The sequence below is a fragment of the Hyla sarda genome, chromosome 1 (assembly GCF_029499605.1).
Source record: "Hyla sarda isolate aHylSar1 chromosome 1, aHylSar1.hap1, whole genome shotgun sequence".
NCBI classification, from domain to species: Eukaryota; Metazoa; Chordata; class Amphibia; order Anura; family Hylidae; genus Hyla; species Hyla sarda.
In genome coordinates this window covers 464,293,112-464,310,918 of record NC_079189.1, presented here as the reverse complement: position 1 = coordinate 464,310,918, position 17,807 = coordinate 464,293,112, and the positions used below count along the sequence as shown (strand labels likewise).

The 17,807-nt window shown below is 42.9% G+C and overlaps 1 protein-coding gene across 7 annotated transcripts in view; it reads left to right on the top strand.

Moving 5' to 3' along the window:
- Positions 1-17,807, top strand: part of PITPNM2 (phosphatidylinositol transfer protein membrane associated 2) — a 431,574-nt gene that overhangs the window by 66,182 nt on the left and 347,585 nt on the right. Inside the window, exon 3 of one of the 7 annotated variants that reach the window (XM_056535586.1) lies at positions 6,285-6,340. The exons of the other annotated variants lie outside the window; for them this stretch is intronic. The gene's annotated coding sequence lies outside the window, so the exon portion shown is untranslated. The remainder of the gene's footprint in view (positions 1-6,284; positions 6,341-17,807) is intronic. 7 annotated transcript variants of the gene reach the window in all.

Genomic DNA, 17,807 nt, shown 5'->3' with positions numbered 1-17,807 from the left:
GCAGCACAATCCCGCAGGCGACTCACCAACATAGTATGAGCTTTGTTGCCCTTTTCATAGAAACGTTGATTAGCGTACAGCAATTGACGCTGAACCTTATAAAGAGCCAAATCACCCAACTGGGACCGGACTGCAACCAGGCACCGCAGGGCCTAAAGAGAGGGGAGGACAAGAGAAGGGTTTCCAGGTGAGATATCTGAGTTCCCTGGAGCGAGGCATAGCTTCACGTTTTAATCTAGAGCCCAGAGCCATACAGTGACCCCTGACCATGGCTTTATGGGCCTCCCATAATATCGCCGGAGAAGACACAGAGCCTTCATTATCGGCAAAGTACTCACTTATGCTCGCTAGGATCGGGTCCCGGGAAGAAGGAGATTTAAGCAAAGAATCATTGAGACGCCAGTGGCATCGGCGTGGAGAGGCAGAAATAAAGGTGGACAGGAAATAGGTTCTAGAGATGCAGAGGAAAGCATACGGACCATAGGAAGGTTAAAGAAATAATCAATAAAAGTATGAAGTTCATGAGGATGAGAGTAAAAGTTAAAAGAACGGTCAGAAGGGTGATTAATGCGCCACAGGTCGTATAGGGAAGCTGAACGGATCAATGGCCGAAAAAGCGTAGATAAGCGCAACTGGGATGGGGATGGTAGCGCATCCACAGCGGAATGGCGGTCAGTAGAAGGGGAAAAAATCAGTTGGGAGGTATTGGGGGCATACACATTAGAGGACCAACTGTCTACCCCACAGGGAGCCTTCAACTATAAAAAACCGACCTAGGGGATCTGCATAGAAGGAAGAGACCTGCCAGGGACAGGACCTGGAAACTAAAATAGCCACCCCGCCAACTTCCTATATGTAGAGGCCAGGAATACTTGGGGGTAGAGGTGATGAAGGTATTGAAAAGAGCCCCTTCTTGCCAAAATGCATCTCCTGGAGATAAACAATGTCCGCCTTTAGTGCTACCAACTCCCTCTGCAACAAACGTCGCTTGGAAGGGGAGTTAAGGCCCTTTACTTTCAGGGAGACGCACTTAGCCAGGAGGGAGGAAGTAAGGGATGAGGTGCATGTATTGGAAAGTACTCACTGAGACCATCAAGGAGTCCTGTGGAAGCTAGAACCAGGGTAGCCACTGTGACAGCCATCCGGACCTAAGGGATAGAAAAAACAGGACAGGACAGGAAGCTGAAGGCGCTGCTGCTGCTCCCACCGACCGGGGCGGAGGCAGCATACAGGGCCTGGCGAGTCAGGCAGGGAGCATGGGGCTGAGGCAGAGGGCTGGCGGAAATATCTGGTGATGCTCCCAGGAGGGAAGTGAAGGTCCAGGTCTGTGGGGGATTCCTCCGTCTGGGCCGGGCACCTTTGCTGGGTTGCAGGGCACTGGGTGCTTTTTTAAGCAAATTTTTGCGGCCACGAGGTGTGGGAGCTCAAGCACTAGGCGGCCATCTTCATCATCTTTTTAGCCCCCCCATTGGGGTTTATTTACTAAGAGTGGGGTGTAGTTTTCTTTGTAGGTTTTGATTCCCGACAGGTATTTTCACAAGGTATTTACTAATGTTTCCCTACATTTTGCACTTTTCCCTACGTTTTGCTTTTTTTCAACTGTTCTGATTTGTAGGGTTTTCCTCAGCTCAAATCTGCCACATTTTCTGTGGAAACCTTAGTAAATATGTTGGGATTTTTCAAAACTGTCGTGGCCATGCCGCTTTTATGGTTTTTCTTGTAAAATGGAGGGTTTTGTTTTTTTCGGTCGCAAATTGGGATGCACGGAACATGCGACACAATTTAGGCGCAAAGCCTGAGAAAAAAGTTGGGATCACATTCTTAAATAAACCCCATTGTCTCACACTTTAACTCGCGTTCTCTCACTGTCTGTTCCCCCCCCCCCCCCTCCCCTTCCCTTGCTGGCTGGGGAAGCAGCGTCTTCAGCGGTGGATACAGCAGGAGGTGAGTTGTCCACCTCCTGCTGTTGCTTGGCAACAGCTCCCAGCATGCACAGCCAAAGGGCATGCTGGGAGTTGTAGTTTTGCAACAGCTGGAGGCTCATTTTTTTCTATGAAAAAGTGTGCCTCCAGCTGTTGCATAATTACAATTCCCAGCATGCTGGAAGTTTTAGTAGTGTGCCTCTAGCTGTTGCATAACTACAACTCCCAGCATGCCCTTCGGCTGTCAATGCATGCTGAGAGTTGTAGTTTAGCAACAGCGGAAAGCACACTGGTTGCGAAACACTGAGTTTGTTACCTAACTCAGTGGTTCACAACCAGCGTGCCTCCAGCTATTGCATAACTACAACTCCCAGCATGCACAGACAGCCAAATGGCATGCTGGGAGTTGTAGATTTGCAACAGCTACAGGGTACATTCACACAGGGGGGGGGGGTTTACAGTGAGCTTTCCCGCTGCAAGTTTTAGCTGCGGCAAATTTTCTGCCGCAGCTGAAACTGCCAGCGGGAAACTCGCTGTAAACCCCTGCCCGTGTGAATGTACCCTAAAAACATTACACTACACAAAATGAAAGAGTAAAACACTACATATACACCCCCTTATACAGTTACACCCCTCCAAAAATAAAAAGGTCTCATACGGCACGGTTTCCAAAATGGAGCTTCCAGCTGTTGCAAAACAACTCCCCAAACACACAAAAAAAACACCCACATGTCACATTTTGGAAACTACACCCCTCGCGGAACGTAACAAGGGGTATAGTGAGCCTTAAAGGGGTATTCCAGGAATTTGTTTCATTTGACTGTGCTACAGGGGCTGTAAAGTTAGTGAAGTTCATAATGTAGTGTCTCTACCTGTGTACGGTTTTCTCACAATTCTTCTGTGATTTTCACCCCAATATTTTTTTTAACAGCATACAAATTGACTATTGCCTCAGATTTTTCCCAAGTTGCAATGCGGCCGAGACCTTACTCACTAGTCAGCTGATGACAGGGTGCCTGTCTGCTTCAATGGGTGGAGTGATCGCTTGGTGGGAGGGTGATTAATCTGCAACTAATGCAACAGATGTAGGCACTCCGATTGAAAACCACAGGCCTTTTGAATGGATGCAGCTTATTTATGTTTCAATGGGTGGGGTGGCTTATGTGTGGGTGGAAGGAAAATGGAACTGTGGGATTTGTAGGGAAAAAAAAAAAAAGTCAAACAGGAAATACCAGTTCAAAAAAAGCTAGCCATAGCATTATGGTAATCTTACAACATAGCCATTTAGCCCCAAGACAAGCGCAGATCCTTCCTAAACCTGTCCATTACGGTCTGCCAGGTACGTACTAAAATCACCTTATGGTGGATAACCCCTTAACACCCCACAGGTGTATGACGAGTTTTCATTAAAGATGGACGTGAAAATGAAAAATTAGATTTTTTTTCCCTAAAATGCTGGTGTTGCCCCAAATTTGTAATTTTCACAGGGGGTAATAGGAAAAAAAATTGTAACCCCATTTCTTCTGAGTAAGGGAATACCCCATATGTGCATGTAAAGTGCTCTGCGGGTGCACTACAGGGCTAAGAAGAGCAGGAGCGCCATTGGGCTTTTGGAATTGAAGGCCATGTGCGTTTACGAAGCCCCCATGGTGCCAGAACAGTGGACCCCCCCCCACATGTGACCCCATTTTGGAAACTACACCCCTCAAGGAATGTAATAAAGGGGTGCAGTGGGCATTTACATCCCACAGATTTTTTTGAACAATGGTCCATGAAAATGAAAAATGTGATTTTTCATTTGCACATCCCACTGTTCCAAAGGTCTGTCAAACGCCAGTGGGGTGTAAATGCTCATTGCACCCCTTATTACATTCCGTGAGGTGTGTAGTTTCCGAAATAGGGTAACGTGTGTGGGGGTCCACTGTTCTGGTAGCACGGGGGCTTTGTAAATGCACATCGCCCCCGACTTGCATTCCAACCAAATTCTCTCTCCAAAAGCCCAATGGCGCTTCTCTTCTGAGCCCTGTAGTGTGCCCGCAGAGCACTTTACATCCACATATGGGGTATTCCCTTACTCATAAGAAATGGTTTAACAATTTTTTCTCCTATTACCCCTTTTGAAAAAAAAAAAATTGTGGCAACACCAGCATTTTAGTAAAAAAAAAAATATTTTTCATTTTTACGTCCAACTTTAGTGAAAATTTGTTAAACACCTGTGGGGGGTGTCAAGGCTCACTGTCCCCTTGTTACGTGCCTTAAGGGGTGTAGTTTCCAAAATAGTGTGCCATGTGAGGCTTTTTTTTTGTGCTGTTCTGGCATCATAGGGGTTACCTAAATGCGACATTCCCCCCAAAAACCATTTCAGCAAAATTCACTCTCCAAAATCGCATTGTCCCTCCTTCCCTTCTGAGCCCTCTACTGCGCCCCCAGAGCACTTTACATCCACATTTGAGGTATTTCCTTACTCGAGAGAAATTGGATTATACATTTTGGGGGGCTTTTTCTCCTTTTACCCCTTGTAAAAATGCAAAAAATAGGTCTACAAGAAGATGTGTGTGTTAAAAAAAAATAAAAAAATAGAGTTAAAAAACTTTCTGAATGTCATTTTGAATACTTTGAGGGGTGCTGTTTTTATAATCTGGTCATTTATGGGGTATTTCTAATATTAAGGCCCCTAAAATCCCCTTCAAACTGGACTGGTCCCTGAAAAATTCCGATTTTGAAAATTTCGTCAAAAATGTGAAAATTACTGCTAAACTTTGAAGCCCTCTGAGGTCTTCAAAAAGTTAAAACATTTCAACTTTATGATGCAAACTTAAAGTAGACATATTGGGGGACATTTATCAAAACCTGTGCAAAGGAAAAGTTGCCCAGTTGCCTATAGCAACCAATCAGATCACTTCTTTCATTTTGCAAAGGCCTTGTTTAAAATGAAAGAAGCGAGCTGATTGGTTGCTATGGGCAACCGGGCAACTTTCCCTCTGCACAGGTTTTGATAAATCTTCCCCATTGTGTAGGTGAATTAATATATAATGTATTTGGTATGTCTATTATCCTTACAAGCAGAGAGCTTCACAGTTAGAAAAATGCTAAATTTTTAATATTTTTCATGACATTTTGGAATTTGTCACCAAGAAATGATGCAAGTATTGACGAAAATTTACCACTATGTTAAAGTAGAATATGTCATGAAAAAACTGTCTCTGAATCAAATTCTAAGTAAAAGCATCCCAGAGTTATTAATGCTTAAAGTGACAGTGGTCAGATACGCAAGAGATGCTCTGGTCATTGCTTGGTCCTTAAGAGGTTAAACAAAGTGCATTATAAATATTTTTTATTTACCATAAGGAGTGCAATAGCAAAAATTAGTTTTAATAAGCGTGCCCATTTAAAGGGGAACTCCAGTGGTAAATACTAGAAGGATTAAGATTTTTAAACAGAAGTAATTTACATATGTTTAACTTTCTGGCACCAGTTGATTTAAAAAAAAATAAAGTTTCCCACCAGAGTACCCCTCTAACCCCTTAACGACGCAGGACGTAAATGTACGTCCTGGTGAGCTGGTACTTAACGCACCAGGACGTACATTTCCGTCCTAAGCATAACCGCTAGCATCGGAGCGATGCTCCGGTCATGCGCGGCAGGTCCCGGCTGCTGATAGCAGCCAGGGACCTGCCGGTAATGGCGGTCATCTGCGCGATCGCGGATGTCCCCTCAGATGCTGTGATCGATACAGATCACGGCATCTGCAGCATTGCAGTCACTTAAATGTATGATCGGATCGCCCGCAGCGCTGCTGCGGCGATCCGATCATCTGTAATGGCAGATGGAGGTCCCCTCACCTGCCTCCGCTGCTTTCCCCAGGTCTTATGCTCTGGTCTGAAATCGAGCAGACCAGAGCAGAGGATGACCAATAATACTGATCAGTGCAATGTCCTATACATATCACTAAACAGTATTACCAATCTAATGATTGCTATAAATAGTCCCCTATGGGGACTATTAAAGTGTAAAAATTTAAGTGAAAAAATTTGAAAAACCCCCTCCCACAATAAAAATTCTATTTCACCCCCAAAAAGTGTAAAGAAAATAAATAAATAAATGTTATATACATATTTGGTATCTACGCGTGCATTAATATCCGAACTATTAAAATAAAATGTTAATGATGCCGTACGGTGAACTGCGGATGACATAGGGGTCATGTGACCTCTATTCACAGAGAAATCCAGTAATGTCCACACCACTGTAACTGGTTTTGTTATATCATATCACTTTGTGTTAGAAGAAATGTCAGATCTTTGCACTTTTCAGAAGTGCCATAGCCATGAGTAACACCACCACCACATTTTTGTACTACAGAAACAGCACCAAAATTACAAGTGTGCACCTGTGATCGTTTGCTAGCAACAGTCATGCTAAGGAATACTTGTAGAAATACTGACCTAGAAATTTGTGATCTTGTTACCACCTGTAACACCTATATTTGGTTCTCTGCTGTCTTTTGTTTCTATTAAAGTTACAGCCTGTGGTTCTGTGTACATGGTGTATTATTTTGTATATTCCTATTTACATGTCCTGTTTTATTGCTCTGTTAAATTTCCTATTCTGAAAGAGCAGTAGTGATCATCACATGCTCACAGCAGAAAAGTATGGAGTAGATTTTAAAGCTAAAACCTCTAATTATACTTTCGATTGGCTTTTAAAGGGTTTTGTTGATGTTTGCTGTAATTGCCTGCTGAATAATTTACATGTACCTTTGTATCCTGGCTGTAAATTATCTATAAAGTCGTGGCTCTGTGCACATCATATTGTTGTGCTGGACCAGAGTAAGCAGGCTGCTGTTGACACAGGTGCCCAGGTTGTTAGATGACGGAGGTGTACACGGTCACACAGTGGCAGGCATATACACCTTTCCAATGTAAGAGAGCCCTAGCTCTGCTTGCTTGCGACGTTTTCCTGGAAGTATGGTATGTACTGCAGATTTCAAAATGAAATAAGATGCTATATGTTTTCTAAAATAACTCTATGGACAAATATGTTGTAGTTATTAATTAGCAAAGTGTTAATCCAAGAGCTGTAGCTGCTTGTTACATGATCTATCCTAGATAAACAGCTGAATCCCTGAATATCCTATGTTTAGATTGAAAGGACCAATCTGTATTAACACAAACAATTAGTTGAGAATGAAGTGTTCACATCCGGAACACATTTCATTATATTTGTGCTTAAAAGTAGATTTATTTTTTCATTCTAAAGAAGAGTTTCTTTCTAGAAAAGACCGTAGAGGAGACAGTCATTCGCTACTGATCAGCCTTCAGTCATGGCTATTACTGTACAAGGTGATTTTTTATTTTCTTATTTATTTATTTTGTTTTTAAAGCCAATAAAATATACATTTTACTTCTTAGTTGCATTGAGTAAACCTATTCTGGTCTTTTACCATAGTTTAGATTTTGGTGTGAAGGAGCATAAGTGTAAAATTTCCAGATGACTCTGGCTGCCATACAGTGTATCCTTAAAATGGTATAATGAAAGCTGATTCAGTCTGTCATCTAGAACACTTTTTTTGACATTGGTTGTTTGTGGAATGATTCATTTTTGTATCTGTTATTGGAGTGTATCTATTTTTTGCTCAGTCCTTCTTCTCGACCTTTATATCGGTTATTTGTATGTTAAATAGATGTAGTGTATGGTGTAGAAATAATAAAGTAGTTTGAGATTACTGATTCAGGGAACAGAATATATGAATGTTTTAACTTATGAAAATAATTTATCCTAGTTTTGTTTTTGTGGTGATGGAGCAATGCTTAGGCTACATACATACACTGTAGATTGTCAGCTCATTAGCTTAGACAAGGCTATAGACAACTTGGACACCTTGAATGCATTTTCTTTATTATTGCATTGTAAAAGTTAACTTTGATCTGGTCATGAATTAGTTTAGAAGACCTTACAGTGAAGAGAGGCTGGAGACTGAGCCATCAGGCTGCTTCTCTGTTGGATTTCATTGTGTGTAAGTCAGGGCATCCTACACCTTATGTGAAAAATGTATTCAAAGGTATCCATAGCTGTTAAGTACAGAAAAAATTGTAAAATGTCGACATGTTTTCTTATCTCTTTACTGTGATAGACAGTTACTGTGTCTGCGCAATCGGCCACAGCCAGATTCCTACTACAACTGCTGAAATCTGAGATAACTCCTATCCTGGGAGTATAACCCCTTAGGTGCCAGAGTGAAAAGTGGCCATGACAATTAGGGTATATTCACAAGTACAGGATCCTGCGCGGATTTGATGCACAGGATTTTCTGCTGCAGATTTCAATGTAAACTAAATGACTGAGCACAGCTTCTAATCTGTAGTTACAAGTCCTGCGCATCAAATCTGTGCAGGATCCTGTACGTGTGAACGTACCCTTATAAGTGATTTGACCTAGTGAGGAGACTCCCTTGGTTACTGTTCAGCATCCTGCAAATGCCGATGTGGTTGCTATAGCAGTAACTGTGTTTCATCCTTATATTTCCCAACCATAGTGAATCCAGCTGTTGCAAAACTACAACTCTCAGCATCATGCTGGGATTTGTAGTATTCCACCAGCTGGAGGCACCCTGGTTGCAAAACATTGATATATTCACACACATGCATAAATCAGTATTTCCTACTCAGGATTCCCCCAGCTATTGCAAAACTACAAATTCCAGCATGCCCGAATAGCCTATACAGCTGGAGGCACACTGGTTGGGAAAGACTGATAACGAGATATATATATCTCAAATGTTAGCACCATTAGATTTTGCCACTGCTGTAATATTTGCTGCACTAGGGTTGGGCCTTATGTAGGCCTAGTGACAGATGTACCACTGTATATCACATAAATGAAAAAAACTATGCATATACACATGCATACATACAACACATTGACCCTCATTTACTATTGCAAACCAGACATGTTTTGTCGCGTTGTGCGCCAGATTCTGTCGAATTGTGCCAGAAATTCTGTCTGCGACAGATTTTGTGCCAGAATTGAAAAAACCCTGACTAACTCTCCATTTTGCTAAGAGAACCTGAAAAACGGGCGTGGTCGCGGGGAAATGGGGCGTGGTATCCGAAATGGGGCGTGTTCCCGACATTTTCACAAAAAAACAACATATTTACTAAGGTTTCCACATAAAATGTGGTGGATTTCAGCTGAGAAAAACCAGACAGATCAGAGCATGTGTAAAAAAAAAAAGCAAAGTGTAGGGAAAGTGGAAAATGTAGGGAAACCTTAGTAAATACTGTGGAAAATAAATTGTAGGGAATTAAAACCCACAAAGAAACCTACACTCCACTCTTCGTAAATAAGGGCCATTACGTACTGACTCACACATATATCATACATGTGTATATACATACATGCATTACACACACATACAGCACACTATACACAAATACATGTAACAGATTAACTGTTTACATCACACATGTACATCTACACATTATATATACTTAATTTTATTGAAGGCTGGCTGGATGCATTAAATACTTCAGTAGCTGCTACATACTCATGCCTCCTGGTGCCTACAGACTATCTTCCTCATCGTCAGCCGACAGGCAGCTCAACCGTGCGACAGGAGCCGCAGGAGGAGGGGAAGGAGGGGGGGGGGTGTTAAAGGAACCTCCCGCTGCCAGTACTATGTAAATGAACTCTGCAGCGAGGCTCAATCCTGGATGCTGCAGGGCTACACTACTTTTCCCAGCTACAAAGAGACTAGCTACCACAGGGGATCCTCTGGAGGACAGGGGCCCTGGGCAATTGCCCAGTTTGCCATGCCCGAATGCCGGCCCTGGCTAGAAGTGGATTCAAAAGGAATAAAAAAAATAAAGAAAGATCTTAAAGGGGTATTCCAGGATCTAACATTTTATCCCCTATCCAAAGGATAGGGGATCAGATGTCTGATCGCGGGGGGCCCGCCACTGGGACCCCCCGCAATCTCCCTGCAGCACCCGCATTGTATGCGGGGCTGTGATTCCAGTATCGGAAACTTCCGGTTTCCGGGACTGGAGACGTGACATAACGCCACGCCCACCTCGTGACGTCACATCATGACCCCTCAATTTGTGTCTATGGGAGGGGGTGTTACGGCCGTTACACCCCCTCCCATAGACATGAATGGAAGGGGGCGTGGCATTACATCACGTCCCGGAAACCGGAGACACAGCCCCGCATACAATGCACGTGCTTCAGGTAGTCCCAGCGGCGGGCCCTCCGCGATCAGACATCTGGATAGGGGATAAAATGTTAGATCCCGGAATACCCATTTAAACATCTGTTTTCTGCTCCATTCACTTCTGGCTTTGGCTAAAAAAACTGAGACACAAAAAGCTGTGTATAAAACTTCCATTTTAAAATAATGAATTGACTGTCCACTTTACAGTGTCATGATTGTAGTATATTTGTCATTTGTTGTTGCAGCTGAACAAATGCCATGTACCCCAAAATGTTGCAACTTACATCTTGTCTCTCATAGAAAAAAATGACATATTGCTACACCATGGAAAAGGTAGCCTCAACTTGACAATGTGAACTAAAAGGCCAAAAGGAATGGGAATAAAGTGAAACTGCACACAGATATTCTAATATATTGGACCTAGTAGAATAAGGGGTATTTTTTGACTGTACAAAAGAACTTCTACTTCTTCCTGCTGGATCCATTTTAGGCTTTGGTTGAGAAAAACGGAGTGGAAAAACTGCCTCAAAATGCTGTGTGTGCCCCCCCCAATATAGGTAAATCAAGTTCATGAAGTTCAAAAATGCAGCAGAATCACTAGTTTTAAATTCATATATATTTATATGAGGAGAAACAACCCCCCCCCCCCCCCCCCCGCCTCCCTTTAGTGGTGAATGACTGGCTTTTGTGTCAGTTGTTACATGTTACCGCTGTCCAGCCTAGTAAAAAAAAAAAAAAAAACATTTCTCTTACTAAAATATGAGGAAACTGTGCCAAATCTATCAGACTGGCGCCAACAGGATGATAAATCTGGTGCAGCTTTCTAGATGTATTAGACACTGCAGCCCTTGATGCCGAGACAGCCAAATAATTCTGATGCAGAGAAGAGATTTTTGGTCTTACTGTACAGTATCTGGCTGACACTATTGCGGTCGGATTTCTGTTGCTGGCACTGTTATGAGATACTGTGTGTAAATTCCATTTTAAACAATTTACAGGGGAATCCAGGCAAGATTATTAGTGTAAGGCCTAGTGCATTCATGACTGGTATCCTCCAATTTGTGTCTGTGTTTTGCACAACACACTCCAGGATACCATAAATGTCAGAGAATACTGGCAGGATCAAGATTTTTAAAAATGGTCTGGCTTAAAAAAAATTAAAATGACTCCCCTCCCAATCCTTTTCGATGATTCTGCCGCTTGACTGCTCATGCCTGGATCTCAGGCACTGAGCAGTTATTCGGCGATCGGACAGCGAGGAAGCAGGTAGGGACCCTCCGGCTGTCCCGTAAGCTGTTCGGGATGCCGCTATTTCGCCGCGGCTATCCCGAACAGCCCACTGAGCTAATCGCCACTTTTTACTTTCACTTTTAGCCGCGTGGCTCAGCTTTGAGCGTGCGGCTAAAGGGTTAATAGCGCGCGGCACCGCGATCAGTGCCGCGCGCTATTAGCGGCGGGTCCCGGCTTCACTATGACGCCGGGCCCGCTGTGATATGATGCGGGGTCACCGTAGGACCCCGCGTTATATCACGGGAGCGGGACCAAGGACGTACTCATACGTCCTTGGTCCTTAAGAGGTTAACCCTCACCTTTTAGCCAATATGCCATTAATGTCTCAAATAGGAATACAAGTTTTTTTTATTGCAACTTCAGATTTAAAGAAGACATCTAGCCAAAAGTGTGTGTATATGTGTATATATATATATATATATATATATATATATATGTGTGTGTATGTATAATTTTTTTTTTCACTCACCATGACTTCACAAGACATCCCAGCTGATATGTTTCAAAACTGACCCCCATGGCCCTTATAAACCGCCTTTGAATGTCCAAGCACTTCCTGGTTTGTGCAGGTAGAGAGCCGCAGAAAACTGCACAAACGATCAGACACTGTGCTTGTTTCCTGTGTGAGCTGCCGGAGGATCTGCCTTCAGAGATCTGAGCAGGTCTCATGGTTAGAGAAGCAGTGAATATAGATGAGGGCTGGTGTGTGTGCCTCACACACTACACACTGAATAAAACACTGGCTCTCTGAGAGAGAAGGGAGTGTGAGACTGGAAAGTAACCTGTGGTCTACACCCAGCAGAGTGTAGAGGACAGTCATCATGTGTGCTAAGGACTACTGGACTACTGAGGAAAAGCTGAGCGAACTAGGGTATGTGCTCTATAAGAATAACATGCAGCTATGTAAAGGTAATTTCTTTTGGCTGGAGTTCTCCTTTTAATAGATGTCTTTTTGTTATGGTTAAAGGTCTCACAGATCACATATCTCTATGTGGCCCTATGAAGACTTTTATTTGAGCCCATGAACATCACTGCTAGAAAACTAAAGCTGAATTTTTAATTGTTGCCCTCTGCCAAGCTTTACTGGGCATATATTCCAATGTTGGTGCATAAATGGCTCCATTTTCATCACAGGAAAAGCTGCCACTTTCTCTAAACATGTTTTTGCGCTTGTATCTTTCCCTTACTAATAGCCAAAATGTATTATGTAAAATTGGTAATCTACAACACAAATGCTATACAGTACACTTGTGGGTTTTGCATTGTATGCTGCTTATACTAGACATTTTACACATTACATATGGTATATTTCAGCACCACGTATGAGCTGTATTATTTTCCTGTGAATCTGATGACAGCCCCTGGTTGAGAGAGTCTGGTTGGTAAATGGCTGATTAGGAGCAGACTCTAAGCAATAAGGCTACTCCAAGTGTCGGTTGCATTGATTAAACACCCAGCAGTCATAGGCTCTTACAGCCGCATGTAAGAGAGATCAAGTATATCCCAGGCTATGTTCTTTAACCCCTTAAGGACCAAGGATGTACTGGTACGTCCAGAGTCCTCTCCCTTACTATAACGCAGGGGCCACGGCGTGGCCCCGCATCATAGCGGGTCGGGCTCGGCCTCTAACAACGGCCGGGACCCGTGGCTAATAGAACCAAAAATTACTAAACCCCTGGGCCTTAGCCCGGGGTATGAAACCCTATGATGCTACCCCTAAAACGTAACTATTACTTGTGATTGTTTAAAATATAAGGTCCCTACAAAAGAATATGTGGTTAAAACTGATAACCAGATGATCCAATATAAGTGCAACTTATGATAGAACAGTCTCCACTTATTTGTCATGCAGCCCTGCAGTGGCTATTGAGATTTAGATCATACTGGTATCGCTTAAAATATACACTATTGCCGCCTCTACATGTTTCGCCACATCCATAGCTTTCTCAAGAGGCAATGGTGGCAATGCCTCTTGAGAAAGCCGGTGGGAACGCACCCTTAATCGCATTGACTTTCAGAATAAGGAGAATGTCATTTTTACCATAAAGTGCACTGTGTAAAAACCAACCAACATTTTATGGTAAAACAACAGTCATTAAAAAGTGCATTAGGTTGCGCAAAAACAAGCCCTCATATAGATCTGTAGGTGGAAATATAGTTATGCCTTTATGCCTTTTAGAAGACGAGGAGAAAAAATGAAAAAGCATAAAATGAAATGTCCACAAGGCCAAAATGGACCATGTTCTTAAAGGGTTAATTTTAGTTTCTGTTCATTATGATTTATATCAATGTCTATATGTACCTTGAACCTACCGTAAATACGAGGTTGGATATTTTATTTTCAAATGACCCAAGCTTGGCATTGTAAGGGTAGTTGTCTTGTCGGTGTTTACAGTCTAATGTGGCTAATAAGGAGCATTCTTGGTTGTCATTGATTTCAATCATATTGTTTTTGGAGCCTGCCTGCTCTTTGCATTAGCAGATCTGATCATTTGTGTTAATTATTCAGGAGTCGGAAAGAACAAAGAACCACAAATATTTCTCATGTCCTTTTAAGTCCTGTAAAGTGCCGGAGAATGAGAATTTGACATGTTGGGTTTGCCTGGTCATGTACAGAAAGATAAGCTTCTTTATTTTTTTTTGAAAGATCAGAAGTCTAGCGCTAAAAGGGGTTATCCAATGAACGGAATAAGAAAAAAAAAACAGATCAGCTTAGGACATTAACCTTGCATCTATTATTCTACTGTGACCTATTAAATCTCCTGTATGTTGCTCTAATACTCCTTTCTGCCCTCCTACTTGTTCCCTTCCACACATGCTGTCTTTAATCCCTTAAAGGGGTACTCCGCCCCTAGACATCTTATCCAAAGGATAGGGGATGTCAGATCCCCGGGGTCCCGCTGCTGGGGACCCCGGGGATCGTTGCTGCAGCACCCCGCTATCATTACTGCGCAGAGCGAGATCGCTCTGCACGTAATGACGGGCAATACAGGGGCCGGAGCATCGTTACGTCACGGTCCGCCCCCGTCAATACAAGTCTATGGGAGTGGGCGTGGCGGTCGTCACGCCCCCTGCCATAGACTTGCATTAAGGGGACGGGCCATGATGTCATGAGGGGCGGAGCCATGACATCACTCTGCTCCAGCCCCTGTATCGCCTGTCATTACGCACAGAGCTAACACGCTCTGTGCAGTAATGACAGTGCGGTGCCGCAGCGGTGATCCCCGGGGTCCCCAGCAGCGGGACTGCGGCAATCTAACATCCCCTATCCATAAGATGCCAGGGGCGGAGTACCCCTTTAAGGACCAAGCCCATTTTGACCTTAAGGACCAGGCCAATTTTATTTTTTCGTTTTCTCCTCCTCGTCTTCTAAAATCCATAGCTTTTTTTTATATTTCCATCTACAGACCCATGTAAGGGCTTGTTTTTTTTCGTGACCAATTGTGCTTTGCAATGAAACCTCTCATTTTACCAAAAAATGTACGGCGAACCCAAAGAATAATTTTTTTAGGGAGGAACTTGAAATGAAAACCAAAATTTTGCATACTTTGGAGGGTTTTGTTTCCCATAGTACACTTTACGGTAAAAATGACGTGTTCTTTAGTCTGTGGGTCAATACCATTAAAATGATACCCATGGCTAGATACTTTTATATTTTTGTACCGCTTAAAAAAAATCTCCAACTTTTTGTACAAAATCAGTAATATAAAATCGCCCTATTTTGACCACTTAATAACTTTTTCATTTTTCCATATATGGGGTGGTATGAGGGCTCCTTTTTTGCGCCGTTATCTGTACTTTTTATTGATACCACATTTACATATATAAAACTTTTAGATCACCTTTTATTTTTAAATGTGACACAAAAACTGCAATTTTTGACTTTTTTTTTCATGTTTACGCTGTTCACCGTACGGGATCAATGACATTATATTTTGATAGTTCGGACATTTACGCACGCGGCGATACCAAATATGCTTATTAAAAAAAACAATTTAAAAAAGGGACAATTTTCGTTATTGGGAGGGGATTTTTCCCAATTTTTTTTTTACTTTTTAAAGCGCGATCGCGGATGTTGGCCATTACCGGCGGGTCCCCAGCTGCTACCGATGCTCGCTGTCATACACAGGTCGTAAATGTACGGCCTGGTGCGCTAAGTACCGCCGCACCAGGGTGTACATTTAGTCCGTGGTTGTTAAGGGGTTAAACTACAGGTCCCTGCATTCTTTGCTGCCGCTCTGTGCTCTCTACCTCATAACTTCCGTTTTCTTCCCCAGTCCCTTGGCCTCAACCCTCAGTGTTACTAAGCAACCATTCCCATCCTGCTTCCATCTTCTGTACTTTATAGCAATGATTCACAAAATGGTTGCCTCCATCTGTTGCAAAACTACAACTCCCAGCATTCCCAAAAAGTCAAAGTACACTTCCTCAGAGTTATCAGATCTTTCTTCTGTGTAATTGCTTCAGGGGGGCGTGGCTTACATGATCTTAGAGACAGCATAAAAGTCACATGACTCTGTCCCCAAGGGTGGGGGCCAGAGCCAGTTAGGGGAAGAAAGCCAAAACAGAGTGGATGCAGGATGGCTCACTTTCCTGCATTTTTATATAAAACAATCTTTTAAACTATTTTTCACTCAGAAGGCTAGACAGTGGTTTGGGTGGTGGCTGTTGAAGAAGTAAAAATAGGAAAAGCCATGTTTAAACCATACTTCTGTGTCCCTGTATCCCACAATACATCATGCAACAAAATCCTATTTCCATGAGACGAGGCAGGTACATGAGTACCTTTCTATTGTTGAGCATAAGTGATTCAGAAAAGACTTATGTACAGCAACAGAGTCACATGTGCTGTCTGCCAGGCTTCCAATAATTGTTCCACATGTACAGTGAAATTCCCAGAAGAATCATTATGCGTATGTTAGAGATGATCACAGCATCTGTGAAGGAAAAAACCTGAAAAGTTGCTGAGTTGCCCATGGCAACCATACCAATAGCTTCTTTCATTTTTAAAAAGGCCTCAGTGATCTGATTGGTTTCTATGGGCATCTCAGCAACTTTTCCTCTGGACAGGTTTTGATAAATCCCCCCCCCCCCATTGTGGACAAAACTACTGGAACCCCTTTTTTTGTTCTCACAGTCAAAGCTTATAATGAAAGTGGACACTATTGGGGAGATTTGTGAAAACCGATGTAGAGGAAAAGTTAACCATTTTTGAGAGACCTGTTTGAAAATAAAAGAAGCAATCTGATTGGTTGCTATTGGTAACTTGTTAGTGTTTCGTCTGCACAGGGTTTTGATGAATCTCCCCCTATATTGTTAATAATTGTTGGGTGCCACCAAGAATATCTAGCAGAGTACTGTACTTGCCTTTTAGAGAAGGGGGGCTGGGTTATCCAGACCTCTTAACATACTACCGAGCAGCTTTACTCGCCCAGGCGCAGAGGCTATGGCACAACGATGCCTCTGCACGCTGGGTGACACTTTTAAATGGGTCAGCATTACCAAAAGGGTTATTATGGGGAACAGCATTATCCAAGGATACCCAGTCTATAAAGAGCCCGATTCTGAAGGCAAGTATAGATATTTGGTTATATACTCTCTCACATCAAATAATTAAATACGATAGAACACCTTTAGAAGTGATCCAAGGCCTTTTGCCTACCACAGATCTTGCATGCTCTCTCCCATAGGCTTGCATTGAGGGGGCAGAGCGTGACATCACATGGCCCCGTGATCGGCAGTCATCAGACCCGGAGCGAACATGCTCCGAGGGCTGATGGTGCTGCATGAAAGATCACGGGGGTCCCCAGCAGTGGGACCCCCAGCGGTCAGGCATCTTATCCCTATCCTTTGGAGAGGGGTTAAGATGTCTTAGCGCCGGAGTACCCCTTTAATTCCATCTAAAGTATCTCACTGTGTGTCGCATTTGGAGTCCTCCCGTAAACTGATGTTCCGGTGGTATCTCACACCAGATTGGCAAAGATTTATTCGGAAAACCCCTCAGCGTATTGGCGATGCGGGATAGCGAATGGTTCATTTATACATATCTGGTGGGAGTGCCTAAGGGTCCATCGGCTGTGGGAGAAAATTAAGTGGCTTTTGCTAGTATCACTGGAAGGCGAGGTAAATTTCAAGTGGGGACAAGAGGTGGCATTGTTATCATTGGGATTAGAATTTATGTCACGTATGAATCTAACCAGGGCTGTGGAGTCGGAGACGAGGAGTCGGACGAAATTTTGGGTACCTGGAGATTTAGATTGGAATAAATAAAAAAATAAAAAAAAGCAAGTTTAAATGTCCCAATTCACAAAAAGTTATAATTAATGACTTCTCTACTGTAAGAATAAAGATCAATGCATGCAGTGCCTCACGTAACCGCAAAA